The sequence below is a fragment of the Oryctolagus cuniculus genome, chromosome 12 (genome assembly GCF_964237555.1).
Source record: "Oryctolagus cuniculus chromosome 12, mOryCun1.1, whole genome shotgun sequence".
Taxonomy (NCBI): domain Eukaryota; kingdom Metazoa; phylum Chordata; class Mammalia; order Lagomorpha; family Leporidae; genus Oryctolagus; species Oryctolagus cuniculus.
The window spans coordinates 866,714-883,015 of NC_091443.1; positions in this window are offsets into that span (position 1 = coordinate 866,714).

Below are 16,302 nucleotides of genomic sequence, written 5' to 3' on the forward strand. Positions count from 1 at the left end.
GATCAGGGACTGGATCACTCCACGTCGGCCCGGGAGAAGCTGGAGCGGCACACAACCTTCTGAGTCTCGCTCCAGCTTTCCTGGAAGAAGCCGCGACTTCCTCGGCCAGGCCCCGGTGAAGCCCTAACGGACGGGCCCGCCACCCTTCCGGCGTGAAAGCTGAGCCCGGGTGTGGAGCCGGGAGAGTTCAGGGCTGTCCGAGCCGGGAAGTCACGAGTTCAGTGCGTGACTCGGCCACGATGTCCGCTCTGCGCGCGCTCGACCTGCAGGGGGAGAAGCGGAAACCTTCCGGGCTGTTCCGGGAATCCAGGACCACGTCACTGCCTGGCACTGGGCCTGCCGCAGGGCACAGCTCCAGGGCTGCCATTTGTACTTCTCTATGAAGGCGGGTGTTTCCTCCAAATGCTGTCATTCCCAAAAGGCGGCTAACCATGCATGGCGGGCTCTGAGGGCTGGCCAACAGGAGTCCTACTGCGCACTTTGCGGAGACAGGAAGCTCAGCCAGACTTTCCATCCGCCTCTTCTCCCAGCGGAGTCCGGGGTGCCCACAGCCCCTCCGGATCAGATTTTACATCGAGTTTTACGACGGTGTTATTGGATGTGATACCTGAGCGCTCCCTCCCGCACGTCGGCTCGGTCCCCCTGGCTCCCGCTCCCTGGCGAGGCGGGCGTGGAGTTCACGCAGCCGTGGTAACAGCCAGGCCAGCCGAGTCCCAGAGCGAGGGTCAGCGAGCAAGCATCCGGAGGAGACTCCAGGAGCGCCTGTTTTTTATGGCCACGTAAAAGCTGCGTGTGTTCAAGGCAAGGCAGTTGTCCTACCTTATTCTCTCGGAGCCCGTGACTCGGAACCTCTCGTCCAAACCCTCCTCACTCAGGAAAGGAGCAATAAGTAGAGCCAGAGCCACCGAGGTCTTGGTTGGGACCTGGTCCTTGAGACGGGGGGGGGGTCTTCTTGGGGTCACGGGGTCACAGGGTCAGGGGGAGGGCAGTGGCCGCTCTCAGGAAGAGGGGCCTGTCTTCACCCAGGGCCTCCAGGGCCCACATCTGTGTCCTGTTAGGATCTGAGCTTCGGCCCATCTGTTTGCTTTATAAAGCCCTGGGGCTTTCTCATGCTGACACTGTGAGCTCAGCGCAGTTAGGGGAGGATGGCCCACTCACCTTTGCTCCTGGAAACCCCCCAACCTACGTGAGTCTGTCTTTCATCCTCATGCACCGTCTCCCGTCCACACCAGCTCGAGTGCCCAGCAGGAGTCATCCAGAGCTTCGTGAGGACATGGGGGTGGTCACGCTGGGGTCAGCAGACACCTGGGGGTAGCCCCTCGCGGCACCCAGAATTGAGCCTCGGATGACACAGACTCTGACCAAGTCTCTAAGGATGACCTTCGCAGCTCCATCAGGCCGCAGGCCCACGGGATGAGCTGACCCCTGTCAATCTCCTGTGCCCAAGGCTCACGGAGCAGGGGTCTCAGACGGAGAGCTGTGCCCCGTGCTCCTCTGCCCCCGTCACCCCAGGACTCCCGGACACTTGCTGCCCTCCGGCCTGGGCTGTCTGCACTCTCCTGGGGTCCCTGTGGTGGTTCCTTGATCGTCAGACAGACTCAACTGATGAGAAGCCTCCATGCTGAGAGACGTGGGCACGGAAGTGCCCTGGGCAGCTGAGGAAGGGCCCCCAGCTCCCGTGCGGTGTGGAGGCCCGGGGCGGCACGTGTGAGGTGTCCTGGGTCTGCCTGACAGGCGTCCAGGAGGCTGTGAGGTCACAAGACCAGGGGCATCCACTGTGTCCTTGCCACCGCCCTTCACTATGCTGGGAAATGGCCCACAGGGCCGGGCACGGAGCTGCCTCTGCCGCCCTCCACTGCTGTCTGTGTCCCCAGCACAGTTTCCTTGCTCCCTCTCCCCCTGCTGCATCCACCATGCCCACTTCTCCCTCTGCTCCTGTCCCTCTGCCCGGCCCCCCTTCCTTCGTCCTGATCACGCGCGGGGAAAATCTTCACTGAGCTAGGGCGGCAGAGGAGACGCCTCCTGGACTCTGGGCACAGAGGGGTCACAAAGACCTTCAAGGGTCCCTGCCCAACCAGAGCTGGCGTCCCTGGGAGGAATGGATGACCAAGGAAAACGTGGAATCCAACGCCAAGTTCACTTTGTGGAAAAAGTTCTTTTGAAATCCACGCGTAGTTTTTCACAACGCTGCTTTTCTTTGTGCTTTTTGAAGACTCCCTGAGTTTGGAAAGGAAGCAGGTGCTGTGGCCGAGAGCAGTGTTCTGACCGACCCTTGACGCTGGCAAGCTGCGAGCCTCTCCGTGCCCATCTGAAGAACGGAGTGCCCATCTGAAGAACGGCGTCTCTCCTGGGCTTGTTGGGAACTGACAGGAGTCACCAGTGCAACGGCCTTCACACCTGGCAGACGAGCGAGGGAAAGTGACGCGGGGAGAACACACACGTGTGCACACTTTCATAAGCATGTATATTACTTGGCCAATGAGGCAGCGCAAGGCAGGGCAATGCACATAAACGTGAAGACACACAGGGCAGGGGAGTGAGGAGAGGACATGGGAAGGCGCGCTGGGTTGTGAGGGGGCCCCTCCGGGCAGTCTGGGACGTGTCTCGGAGCGCTTAGCGCAGACACAGAACGCGGCTGCCGGAGCTCGGGTCCCGGAGAGGCTCCCGGTGGGAGCGGGGATTCTGGAGTTGCTGACGCCGGGGTCTTTGGAGCCACGAGGGAGGCCGGGGGAGCAGCCGGGAAGTGAGGGCGGGTGGGAGAGGTGGGGATGGAGCCTTCCATTTGTAACCCAAACTTTGTCATTTTAAAATGCATTTAAAAAGCGTTGCCAAAAAGCCCCATTTTTGCAAAAAACTGTTTATGATGGACTTGTTTCTTGGCCAAATCGTGTTGCTCTTGGCGTTTTCTGTGACAGCGCCCAGGGACAGGGCGAGGAGGACGTCGGCTCTGAAGGCCTGGGCGTCACCCTCCTCAGCCGGCCTCTGCTCCTGCTCTGAGGCCCGCTGTCAGTCCCCGGACTCCACGCTGCTGGCCCGGGTCTGCACAATTAGCAGAAACAGAACGACTGGCCTCCAGCAAGGGGCCAGAGCTCATCCCGGAGCAGCTTTCAGGTGCAGCTGGTGAAGAACCAAACTCACCTTGCAGGGCGCGATGCGCTCGGGGCTTCTGTTCCCCGAAGCCCACATGAGCCAGCGACCAGGCCTGGAGGAGGAGTAGCCGATGGCAGCGTTGTACCTCGACTTGCCTGAGTGGCCGCAGGGGCCCCGGCAGGGTGCTGGTCCAAAGTCCAGTTTGCACAGGAGATGCAGTTTTACATGGAAATTCCAGCGAAATGAACAGTGGTCAGGGTCTCCGTGGTTTTTGAAGCTATGCACGCTGCAGGCTGGGCTGAGCTGCATTTGCCACGTGTTGGTTGGTCCAGGCCTGAGAGCAAGAGGGTGTGGGGGCCATGGGCACTGTGGGGTCCCCTTGTCTTTGCTGTCCCCAGGAGGGAGGCCATCCCTGTCACTTACGGGGAGAGCAGCAGGTTTTGCTGGGTCCTGCTTAAGAGATGGAAGAAAATGAAAAAGGATCCATGATTGTGCATTGTCCAAAATGGAGCTTTTTTTTTTTAAAGATTTATTTATATGAGAGGTGGAGTTATAGACAGTGAGAGGAAGAGACAGAGAGAAAGGTCTTCCTTCGTTGGTTCACTCCCCAAAAGGCTACAATGAACAGAGCTGCACTGATCTGAAGCCAGGAGCCAGGAGCTTCTTCTGGGTCTCCCACGTGGGTGCAGGGGCCCAAAGACTTGGGCCATCTTCTACTGCTTTCCCAGGCCACAGCAGAGAGCTGGATCGGAAGAGGAGCAGCAGGGACTAGAACTGGTGCCCAGTGGGATGCCGGCGCCACAAGTGGAGCGTTAACCTACTGCGCCACGGCGCCGGCCCCCAAAGTGGAGCTTTTTGGTGCCCATGACAACAGAAATGTTTATGGAGTAGTAGGGACGGAAGTTGATGTGAATGAACAGAGCAGTGTGGGGAGAAGGTGCTGGAGCCGGCCTACGTGGCATGGCCTGCGTGGCCTGCGTGGCCTGGGTGGCGTGTCCTGCGTGGTGTGGCCTGGGTGGCGTGGCCACCCCCAGATGCCCAGCTGCTCACAGGAGGAACAAACCAGATGCAGGGTGGGGACAGGGAGGGCCACATGGCCATGCTGGGGCTGTGTGTGCTAATGATGCCGACAGTGAGAGAGCAGAGTGGATGGAGGCGATCCCTGGGGAGGGGGGAGGGGAGACTTGAACGGCAGGGGCGGGAGGCGTCCGGGGGCTGCTGAGGCAGTGCCCGGCCCGTGTACCCCGGCGCTCGCCCTCACAGGGGCTCAGACTGCGTGTTTCCCCCCGGGCATCTTCATACTCACAAACCTCCCATTTGCAACTCAACCTTTGTTGTTTTAAAACAGGAGAGCGCTGCCAAAAGCCCGTCTTTGCGATAAACTGTTTATTGTGAACTCAGCGTTTCTTGGCCAAATCGTGTTGCTCTTGGCGTTTTCTGTGACAGCACCCAGGGGACAGGGCGAGCAGGACATCGGCTCCGAAAGCCTACGCGTCACCCTCCTAAAATGCTGACGCCTGCCTCCCGGCACCGCGTGGACGCAACCCGTCCTGATGTGCGCGAGCGCCGGCTCAGAGCAAAGACCCGCTTCTGACTGCACAAAGCCTCTTTCACGAGGGAAAACTAACTGAGGTCATCCTTGGAAAACTGCTCCAGCAGCGGCCACGGACGAAGGCCGGTCAGCTTGGGAAGTCCCACAGCTTCTGCGTCCGAGCTTTCTTTCCGGCGGGATGGTAAACAGGATCCACATGAAACTCTCCAGACGGACGAACGCAGAGCGGCAGGGCCACGTGGGCTCCCCGCGCCGGCTCCGGCGCTTGCTGTGGAGTGGGGAGTGCGGCACCTGGGGCTCAGAGGACCCAAGGTGGCCGTGGTGAAGTCTCAGGACTCGGCCGAGAGCCTTGGCTGGAACCAGAGCAAAGCCACGGGCCTGAGCGTCGTGGGAGGTGAGCTGCAAGATGGCCCAGGCCTTACGATGGCGGTGACAGTGACCTTGCTCCTCCGCTCCACGCAGCTGCACGCCCTGCACCTGCCTGACGCGGACACACCAAACATAGGATGTTGCTGAAGCCATTTTGCAATTTCACGGCCATCTGTGAGCACACATGGACCGGGGCACGGGGCCGGGCTCGCGCTGTCCGCGCTGGGAGAGGCCTGAGAAACGCTTTTCTGCGATGCGCGTGGACCCTGGCCAGTGGGCAGCCAGGGCTCCCTCACAGCCTGAAAAGAGCAGGGGCATGGTCAGCTGACCCCGAGCCCCATCCCCGGGGGCCCCCAGCTCCAGCTGTGAGCACCCCACTCCCCCGTGACCCCCCACATCTGCCACAGAGTGCACAGGGGTCAGAACGGGAATCGGCCCCCGCAGACACTTGCGCGGCGCGACTGCTCCTCCTCTGCTCTCACGCCTGTCAATCACTGCTCGAGTTAGGCGCTTCCCGTGGTGACCCCAGCTACAGGCGTGACAGCAACGTGGTCCTCCGGCCATACTTCCTCAGGACCAGGGGACGCAATCGGGTGCACGGTCCGGCCGGGTCCTGAGCTGGGCACCGGCCCTGCCCCCGGGGAGGAGTCCCAGTGGGTGCTCCCGGGCCAGCTCCCAACACACCCGCCAGGTCAGCAAGCGTCCAGGTATGGCCACGCAGGTACAGGGCACAAAAGGCTTGGCCCCCGCCCAGCCCTCACAGCTCCTTGTCCTCCATCTGGAGGCCGGGTCTTCGTCCGAGATGGCAGACAGGATGTGCCCCCACCTGCTTCTCTGTTTTACAAAGAGAAGTAATTGCAAGGGCCTGGGGCTGAGACGGCGCCAATGCCTGGGGCGTGGTGTGGGCGAGCTGAAGCCTGTGGGGTCAGCGACTGGAACTTAAGCCGAGCAGGAGCCTCCAGGGGCTTGCCACCCCGGCCAGTCCCTGCCCGTCACTGTGGACGGCAGCTGTCACTGCCGGTGCCTGTGCCGCACTGGCGTCACCGGGCCGCTTCCTAAGGCCCTGCCTCTGCTGTCTGCCTCGCGGTACCCTCGGTGCTGGCTTTGCTGCAGCCGCGTTCATCGGTCCACAGAGGACACTGTCTTCAGCTGGCTGCTTCTGGGACGAGAAGGGAGCGCGGCTGTGGCTCTGCAGGAGAGGCACTGGGGGCAGCCAGGGCTGCACAGCTTGGCAGTCACAACTTCTCTAGGCCTGGGTTTTACCACTGCAGACGTGAGAGGTCACAGCCATCTCTGCAAGTCAGACATCAGGGATCCGAGTTAGAAAAACGACTCCCCCCGCCACAGTTTCAGAAAAGATTTTCATCTTGTTGGAAAGGTAGAGAGACACAAAGAGCTCTCCCATGCGCTGGTTCACTCCCCAAACGGTCACAACAGCCAGGGCTGGCCAGGCCAAACCAGGAGCCTGGAAGCCCACGCTGGCCCCCCACGTGGCTGGCAGGGCCCAGGTGCTTGAGCCCTCAACTGCTGCCTCCAGGAGCGCACATCAGCAGGAAGCTGGAACTGGAAGTGGAGGCGGGACTCACACCCAGGCTGTGGACATGGACATTGCCCAAGGGCAGGTTACAGCGGCGCCAAATGCCCAACCTGAGCTCTGTGTTCACTCTGCAGTGTCCTCGGCACCCACTCTGTGCTCTGCCTGCATGGGCACCCCCTGCGCAAAGGACAGCCTTGGGCCTGGGTGTTGCTCTTGGCTGCCCGGCCTTGGACCCTGTGCTTGGCAACAGCTGCCCTCGTCTCTTGAAGAATTCCCTGTCTCCTGTGTGCAGCCTGGGAAGGAGCAGACGCAGGGCTTCTGCCCAACGTGTGCCCAGGGCTGCTGAGCCCTCGGCCGGCTGGCCCCACTCTCTCCAGAGCTCTTGCAAGGCGAGGCCGGTCGGTGCTCCTGCCTGGGTGCTGGGCCTGCCGTGCGTCCTGTCCCACTGTGTCCCGTTTTCTGCTTCCCCAGACTTTGAAGTTCTGTGTTTTTTCCCCTTGTAATGAACTACTTTTGTCATCAAGCCAGGGACAGACCTGCTCATAACAACCACACAGCCCTGAGGGTGTTACTGTCTCGTGGGAGGTTACCCGGCTCCAGGAGGCTCAGCATGGTGGGAAAGGTACAGACCCCAGGGCCAGCCCGCAGTCACCCGCAGGGCAGGGGAGTCTCGCTGTGGAAGGCAGCAGTTCCAGATTCTCAGCAGTGTGCAGCCTGCGCAACGGTGAAGGAGGCTCGGCGAGTCCCTCCGCACTGGAGGCGGCCTGGATTGGACCCAGTTCGGGGTGGGGGGCACACCCAGGAGCTGGCGTCCCAGAGCAGGTGCAAGTCCCAGAGAGGCGCTGCAGTTGGAGGTGAACAGTCTGGCTGAGGCCTGGAGCGCAGCACTCCCAGTGCAGAGTCCCAGGCTGCGGGATGCCGTGGTCCTGCTGGAACTGGACCCTGGGCCCGCCGGTCAGCGCTCTCCCAGTGGGTGGCCTCCCTCTGCCTGCAGGGTCAGCGATGACCAGGGACTGCTGGTCACGTACTCTGCTGACCAGGTGCATGCCGGGGAGTGGGTGAACTGCAGGAAGCCCCTCTCTGGATCCCCTGCAGCTGCACAGCTCCCCGGAGTCGGCTGCCCGATGCCAGGGGGCCCGCTTTCCTGTAGCTCTGCTCCGTCCCTGGGCCTGTCTGCGGGGGGACGTCTCCGTCCCCCACAGTCGGCATTTCCCACTGATGGAGGGGGCGTGCTCTGTGACCCAGGTTGCTCTGAGCTTACGGGGTTGACGTCAATAGAAGCCACAGGGCAGAGTCCTGGCCTCAGGCACGGTCAGCCGGAAGTCCCCGCTGCGGCCCTTTCAGAGACCCCCAAGGAGACTCGTGTGGGTGGCGCTGGCTCAGGGTGAGTTCACGCTCTCTCTGGTGGTGGCTTTTTATGCCATTAACCCTGCAAGCAATGTGGCCAAGCCCCGATCGCATCCGCACTCACAGGGGCACATGCGCAGGGCTGCTGAGCGCCCCTCGCGGGAAGCACACCGTCCCCCGAAGGCGCTGCCTGCCTCAGCCACCTTTGTCACGGGCAGAACGCCAGAACGCCGCTGCCATCACATCGTGGCTGCGTCCGAGATGCGTCCGAGATACGTCTGCTCCAGAGGACGCGCTGTGGACAGGAGCGGCGCCTGTGCTGGCCCTTTCTCGCTCGAGCTGAAGCCTCCGCTCCAGGCACCGTGCACGCATCCCCGTGGGATGTCCCCTTAGGCCTGCCCTGCCTTGTGTGACCCAGTGCGTCCACACCACGGGCAGCGTTCAGTGTACACCCATTCGCTCAGTCCCTGTAAGAGCCACTTGGGCTGGGACGGCACTGGGAGCCAGGCCTGCGATTCTGCGGATGGGACCCATGTCACAGGGGTGGGTGCTGGCATCAGGGACTTTGTTCCAGCACTTGTTTAACATAAAAAGAGGTTTGTTTTCAGATCCCGACAAGAACAGAGAAAGCCCCCAGTGAATGCTAACTGGGGCTGTGGTTTTGCTGCTGGTCGGTTACCACAGCAACCAGCACTCCACAGAGGGTGCGCGTCTGGTGTGGAGCTCGTGTCTTGGGAACAACGAGGCCGCGTGGCCTGGCTGGGCTCTTCCTGGCTCAGGTGGCTTCACACCAGCCACGTCCCTGTTCCATGGGGACATGGAGGCTGTCGCCAATTGGAAGTGCTGGCAATGTCCCGTGTCACGGCACACTGCGTGTTTTAACAGCACAAGGACAGTCATTTCTCTTGCTGTCACGTGAACCCTGCTCTAGTGAGGGGAGCAACGTCCACTTTCTCTTGAGCAGGCCATTTGGGGACCCTCCTGAAGGCCAGGCTCTGGGCTGTGCACCTGTCACCTGGTTACCCTGCTTTGTAGCTGTGGAACCCTGGGCTCCACAGGGAGGGTGGTCCCCAGGTCACACGGCTGGAGGGGTCGGTTTGTTGGGCTAACCCTCCTCTCCCAGCCCACCTGAGCACCCGTAGTCCCCCTGGGCTTCCTAAGCCCGCGTGTGCTCTCTCCTTAGCTGGGAAGAGTAGAGGCCCTGCCTGAACAATACTGAGGTGGTGCTACCATAATCACACAGCCACACACATTACCATGTTCAACAGCGAACTGGGACTAATTAGACTGAATAGGAAACCAAATGAAAATGCAGGCAGGCTCAGTGTTCCACACAGCTGACAGCCTGGCCTCTCCAGAGTGGATGGGAAGTCGTCGTTGATGAGCACGACCCCTCCCTCCCCACCATTTCCAGGTGAGCGGCTTTGCGAGAGCACGCAGCACACACTGCTCCTGGCTCCACGCGGCCTCCATGGGCCCCCGTGGCCGCGTCCTGGATGCCCGGGCACGCCTTTCTCAGCATTGTCAATGCGCTCAGTTCCGTGTGTGCAAGCACGCACGTGTGGGAGACGGTCATAGCTGTGCACGTGTGTGAGAAGCTCAGTCCCATTTGTGCATGTGTGTGCACACTTGTGAGTACACCTGTGTGCAATGTTCTTGGTCCCACTGAGCACACGTGTCCAGGTGCACGTGTGTTTTCTTCTGTGCTGCCCAGCTGAGCTGCTTTCAAAGGTTCAGAGGAATGGTGCATCGCTGCACGTGCTCGGACCGGGCAGGAAGCAGGATGGGCTGTGTGTGTCTGCACTACAGGGCGTGAGGACCACCTGCCTCCCCATCCTCAGGCCCTACACGCGAGGGCCCGGCTCAGGATGCCACAGGTGCCTGTGCCTGAATCTAGCTGCCGGCCACTGTGGAACCACAGCGAGTGTTTGTCCGAACGCCCTCTCCCAACCACAGGCCTGAATGCCTTATCCAGGAAGACCAAGGGGCGTCGTCGGCTTGGCCTCTTCTTGCCGGCTCTCAGGTCTTGGGGGGACTCCCAAGGGTTCTGTGATGGCAGAGTGTCGGGGAATAGTCCGCGGCGGTATCGCTAGGCGGAGGTTTTGACGGGGGGCTCTCCGGAGGCCGAGGGATCGAGGTCGCGGTAAACAACAAGATGGCGGCAGGACCCCCGCAGTGAGTCTGCCAGCCTGCCTGCTGCGTGACACCTCACCTGATTGGCCCAACGACGCGTGCCCTTCACGTGAACAGAGACCGGATTGGTGTGCCCGATGCATGGACTCTAGCTTGCTCCTGATTGGTCGCATTTTGTATATAAGCCGCGGGTGTAAGGAGGAATCTCTTTTTCTCTCCTCTCCTTTCCTCCTCTCTCTGTCACATTACTTTCTCTAATAAAAAGTCTACTGAAGATGGATAAACGTCGTTTGTTCTTTTCTCACCCGAGAAACCGTCCTCGCGGGCCCTGGGTTGAGTCTGCTGGCCAGACTCCCCGAGATGCTCGCGGCAGCAGAGGTCCCATCTGCTGATGTCAACCCACTGCCCCAGCATGACCTCCTATATTCTCGGGTCAAAGGTCATGGCCCCTGCCCTCCTGGCCCTGCCCCCAGCACTGCTACTGGGCAAGAGGGAGGAGAGGGACGGGAGCAGCACCGTGGGGCGTGGTCCACTGCTGGGCAAGGTGCTGGTCACTCGAGGCTCTTCCTGCTCCCGCCCTCGGTGTTGACAGTCACTGCTTTACAGCTCCCCGTGGTCAGCCCAGAACTTGCACCTGGGACCCCAAATGTGTCCTGCTTTCACGTCCCATGACACTTCTGTTCTCTTTAGATGTTGTTTTAATTAAGTAAGCAAGATGAGAAAATACGTCCTTATTAAAAATCCTAGAAACTTCAGGCAAGTCAGCTTCCTTCTTAGGGAAAGTTCTCTTTGACCAAAACCCAACTCCGGGCCCGTCCAACCGTGCTACTCAGTGTGGTGCGGTTCCTTCCCACCTTTTCCCATGACTCTGTGCACAGGGACTCTGTTTCTTATGCAAATGTAGGCATTTTTCTGGAATTCAGATCTTGATTTTATTAAAAACACACTTCACCTCTTAGAGTAGTTTTGGGTACAAAGGAAAACTGACAGGAAGGTAGGAGTCTGGTCTCACTCCCCGGCCGCACACAGGGACAGCCTGCCCCGCCGTCAGCTCCCTGCTATGAGGATCCCACGGCCGCGGAGGGACCTGCACCAATGCACCCTCCTCCCCCAAAGTGCACAGTCCCACCGGGGGCTCTCTGTGACTGCAGTGTGGCTGAGCACAAACGCCTAAGATGTGTGTTCACCACGTACCGTCACATGGGGCTCGATGGCTTTAAAAACGTGGCTCCACGCCTGGGAGACTGACCGCACCAGGCCACATAAGGCCGACTCATCTTCAGCTGCAGGGACACACTCGGCCCCAGCGCTGACGGACGCAGCCCCTGCATCTGCAGACGCTGACGGTGCCCTGTGACCACCAGCACACTGGGCCAGCGTCCTTGCAGGGGCGTCTCTGTGCGCTCTGCAGCAGCACTTTCGGGCGCATCGCGTGGACCTGCTCAAGTGGGAGGATTTCCAGCTCAGATTCTAGCAGGCGTGGCCAGGGCCTTCTGACAGCTGTGCGCTGATGCTATTAGCACTGTGTGTGAGTCGCCACAGGTTTTCAATTTATTTATTCTGTTGAAGGCAGCTGGGTGGAGAGAGGGAGAGAGAGGGAGAGGGAGAGAGATCGATCTCATCTGCTGGTTCACTTCCTAAATGGCCACAACAGCCAGGTCTGGGCCAGGCCAGAGCCAGCGGCAGGAGCTCCGTCTGGGTCTCCTACGCGGGTGCAGGGGCCCACGCACTTGGCCCATCTTCGGCTGCTTTCCCAGGTGCATTAGCAGGGAGCGGGCTCAGAAAGTGCAGCGGCCAGGCCTGGAACGGGCACTGATATGGGATGCCGGTGTCACAAGCAGAGGCTGAGGCCGCTACGCCACAACTGTGATAACATCACACAGTCTGCATTTTTCAACCTATAATGTCTCCGTAGCACTTCCCAGTCATTTTCCTGACAGCTCGCAAGGCTGACTGCATTTTCATCACCCCTCAGCCACTGGGCAGCTTCCTCTGTTGGGCCATGTCCTCTGTCCTGTCTGCCTGGGCTCCCTGACACCTGCCTCAGGTGAACCAACACGTCTCAGTGACAGGACTCTGGTGTGAGGACGTGGGGTGTGTCAGCCCTCTCTGGGATTCGAATCCCACCTGTGCCACGGCCAGGGTCCTGGACTGCTGCTTTCCTGACAACCCCGCCATGGTGCAAGGTGTGTGGTGTGCGTGTGCTTGTGCGGGAGGGTGGGTGGGACGTGGATGGCTCCCTCCTGGTCCTTGGCTCTGCCTGGTTCACTGCCATCTTATCAGGCTCCAGCAGTTGGTGTGGCACTTCCCTCACAGCCCAAGGGCAGCTGACATCTATTTTATTTTATTTTTATTTTTTTGGATAGGCAGAGTGGACAGTGAGAGAGAGAGACAGAGAGAAAGGTCTTCTTTTTGCCGTTGGTTCACCCTCCAATGGCCGCCGCGCTACGGCCAGCGCACCGTGCTGATCCGATGGCAGGAGCCAGGTACTTCTCCTGGTCTCCCATGGGGTGCAGGGCCCAAGCACTTGGGCCATCCTCCACTGCACTCCCGGGCCACAGCAGAGAGCTGGCCTGGAAGAGGGGCAACCGGGACTAGAACCCGGTGTGTCGGCGCCGCAAGATGGAGGATTAGCCTAGTGAGCTGCGGTGCCGGCCTGCTGGCATCTATTTTAAATAGGTTCTGGGGCTGACCTGATGCGTGTGGCTCTACATCCTCCCTCGCTTCCTCTACTTGGGTTGTGACCCTGAGGTCAGCCTCCGCAGGTCCTCCGTGCACAGTCCCCATGGCGCTTGGTGCCTGGCCCCTGGCCTGGCCGCTGTCCTCTGCCTCCCTCTCTTCCAGTGGCTGCTTGCTCAGCAAGTCGAGATGTGACGGAGCGCGCAGGCTCCCCAGCTCGCACTCCCAGCCTGTGCCCGCAGCTCGGACGCAGGCGCCCCGGCCTGACCGGGAGCAGGTGGCTCTGACTTCTCTGTCCCGGGAACAGCAGCTGGCCCTTCAGAGCCCCCGCGACTCTGGGGCAGGGATTCAGGTAGGACCTGTGTCCAGCAGCGCCAGCGCCCCGTCTCTCACCACTGAACCCAGATTAGCTTTTTCTTTGTTTTACTGCAGATCCTTTGTAGATCCTCGATGCGCAGTGACTTCATTAAGATCCGGTGGGGTTTGTCTGCTTCCTCCTAAGAACCACCAGCAGCGGTGCAGCGTCAGACCGATGACAAGTGACTCCCACGGAAACCGCATCCGTGCTGACTGCAGCGTCCTGCTGTGGCTCCGGCCAACGTGAAGTGACCCGTCGAGAAGGAGACACACGTTGCGAGAGTCTCAGAGTGAGATTTTATGGGAACCACCAATTTCCCGGAGAGAGGGGAGTTAGAGGGGAGACGCCCCTGCTCCTCCTGGCTTCCTCTTGCTTGAAACTGCCTCTTTGCCCGAGCAAGGGAGGAGAGAGGGGGCGCTAAGACTCTGAGGGGCAGGAGGTGGCACCCTTGCTTCCCAGGAGCATGGGTGCGTCGGGTCCACAGGCACCCAGAGGCTGCACTGGCCAGGTCTCCACGGAGGGTGCGGGCGGCCCGTGGGGGCAGGGCTGTCACCACGGGGAGGAGGGGGGGTGTTTGCACAGGAGGGAAATGGAGGCAGCCCACAAGCTCTCCAGCACGGTCTGTTCTTGTTTAGACATCAGTTCTGGCATGCCGAAGGCTTCGCAACCAGGCCTGACGCAGGGAGGGCGGTCAAGGAAAATCAGGATTTCAGGAGCACCACGTCGCTCCTCCTCCCGTTCCCGGGAGGCCTAGATCCTGGCGCCGGGAAGTTCCCGGGAGCAGGTACACGGGCCCGGGGACCCCCACCCCGGCCTCCCCTGCCCCGCGCCGCACGCCGGAGCGCAGGACGGCGGGAGGAAGCCCAGGGAGCCCCACGCACGCGGATCCGGGCGAACAATCAGGCGGCGATGGCGCTGCATCCCGCACCTCCACCCGCAGAGACGGTCTCACGCGCATGCGCCTGGACGCCAGCATTTCCCGGCGCCACGCCCCGCAGCTCCACCAGAGCAACCGCGAGCCGCCCCGCTCACGCGCGCTGAGGAGACGGCGCACTCACACAGGGCAACGGATGATGACGTAGCGCGGAGCCCACGAGCGCCTACGAGGTGACCCAGCGTACAAGTACCTACCAGGTGACGTAGCTCACGCGCGCTGAGGAGACGCCACACCTCATACAGGGCAATGGATGATGACGTAGCGCGGAGCCCACGAGCACCACAACGAGGTGACGTAGCCCACAAGCACCTACCAGGTGACGTAACTCACGTGCGCCCACAAGGAGGTGACGTAGCTCACGTGCGCTTACCAGGAGACACCCTACGTCACACACCAACAACGAAATGACGTAGCCCGGAGCCCGCGAGCGCGGACAGACAAGCAGAAGGCGTAGCTCCCGCTCGCGGAGGAGACGCCGTACGTCACACAGGGCAGCGGATGATGACGTAGCACGGAGCCCACGAGCGCCGGCGTAGGGAGCCGCGCCACGTGCACCCAGTGCGAGGGGACGCAGGGCGCGGCTCGCGTGCTGTGACGAGGAGACGCCGCCATGGATCGTGGCGGACGCGCCTTACAGGCCCGCAGGGGTGAGCCGTGGGAGGCGCTCACGCCCACAGGGGTGCACCGTAGGGAGACACTCACTCTAGCAGGGGTGCACCGTAGGGAGGCGCTCACGCCCGCAGTGATGTGCCCCAGGGAGACACGCACGCCCACAGGGGTGCACCCCAGGGAGACACGCCCGCCCGCAGGGGTGCACCGTAGGGAGGCGCTCACGCCCGCAGGGGTGCGCCCCAGGGAGAGGCTCATGCCCGCAGTGATGTGCCCCAGGGAGACGCTCATGCCTACAGGGGTGTGCCCCAGGGAGGCACTCACGCCCGCAGGGGTGCACCATAGGGAGGCGCTCACGCCCGCAGGGGTGCGCCCCAGGGAGGCACTCACGCCCGCAGGGGTGTACCGTAGGGAGGCGCTCACGCCCGCAGGGGTGTACCGTAGGGAGGCGCTCACGCCCGCAGGGGTGCACCGCAGGGAGACACGCACGCATCAGCGTCGAGCCCTGGCACTGCGGGGCTGAGCCCGTCACGCGCCATGTTGTGCACGTGCCCGCAGCAGCCGAGGCGAGCGCGCAGCCCCTCTCCTCACTGGATGGAGGAGGAAACTGCGGGGCTGAGCGGTCAGGTGAGGGTCGGCCCTAACGCCGCTGCTCGTGGTCCTTGGCCCACCCGACTCCACCTTGATCCCCGGCGTCTCCTGACCCAGGGCTCGCTCTCATGTTTCAGTCTTGTTTTTGCCCGGTTTTTAATGTAAGTTTTGCTAATTTATTGTAACTTATTTGAAAGAGGTTCAGAGGCAGAGAAAGTTCTCTCACCTGCTGGTTCCTCCCCAAATGCTTGCAGCAGCTGGGCCTGGGCCCGGCCGAAACCAGGAGCCCGAACTCCAGCCAGGTCTCCCATGTGGGAGGCAGGAACCCAGGCACTTGGGCCATCGCAGCGGGCTCCCAGGGAGTGCTTTTACCAGGAAGCTGGGGTCAGGAGCCGAGTGGACTGGAATTCAGGCCCTCCAGGGTGGGATGAGGTGTCCCAAGTGGTATCCACACCTCCGGCAGGTGTCCAAACACCGGGACACACATCTGCAGCTGCGTTTGCCGGTTCTTCACGGTCCAACTTCATGGCGTGGTTCTGCAGGCCGCCAGGACTCCGGTTCCTGGTGTTCCCCAGAGCTGCTTCTCTGCCTTCCTCTCATGTAAGAATGAGGGCGTCCCGGACCTACCTGGCCCTGCAGTGTGACAGGATCCAGGCCCATGCTGCCCTGGGAGCCGGACTGGCCTGTGGGACTCATCACGCCATTCCCACCCCACGCTGGGCAAACTGCAGCCGTGTGTTTCACACAGAATCATTCAGCGGTCAGTGCTAGAAGCTTATCACCCAGCCGCGTGCTCCTGGAGCCCCAGGGCTGCCCTGGTCAAGAGGGAGGGATGCCGGCTGCCTCACCGAAGTTCACCGGTTTCCCGCCAAGTCATGTGCTTACGGAGCTGCGACATCCAAGCTGGAGCACCAGTTTTTTAAGGTAGCATTTCTTTTTTTGTAATGTTTTAAAAATTATTATTTATTTGACAAGAAGATAGTGAAAGAGACAAAGAGAGATCTCCTGTCCACTGGTTTAGTCCCCAAATGCTTGCAGCAGCCAGGGCTGAGCCAGGCTGAAGCCAAGAACTTCATCAGGGTCTCCCATGTGGGTGGTAG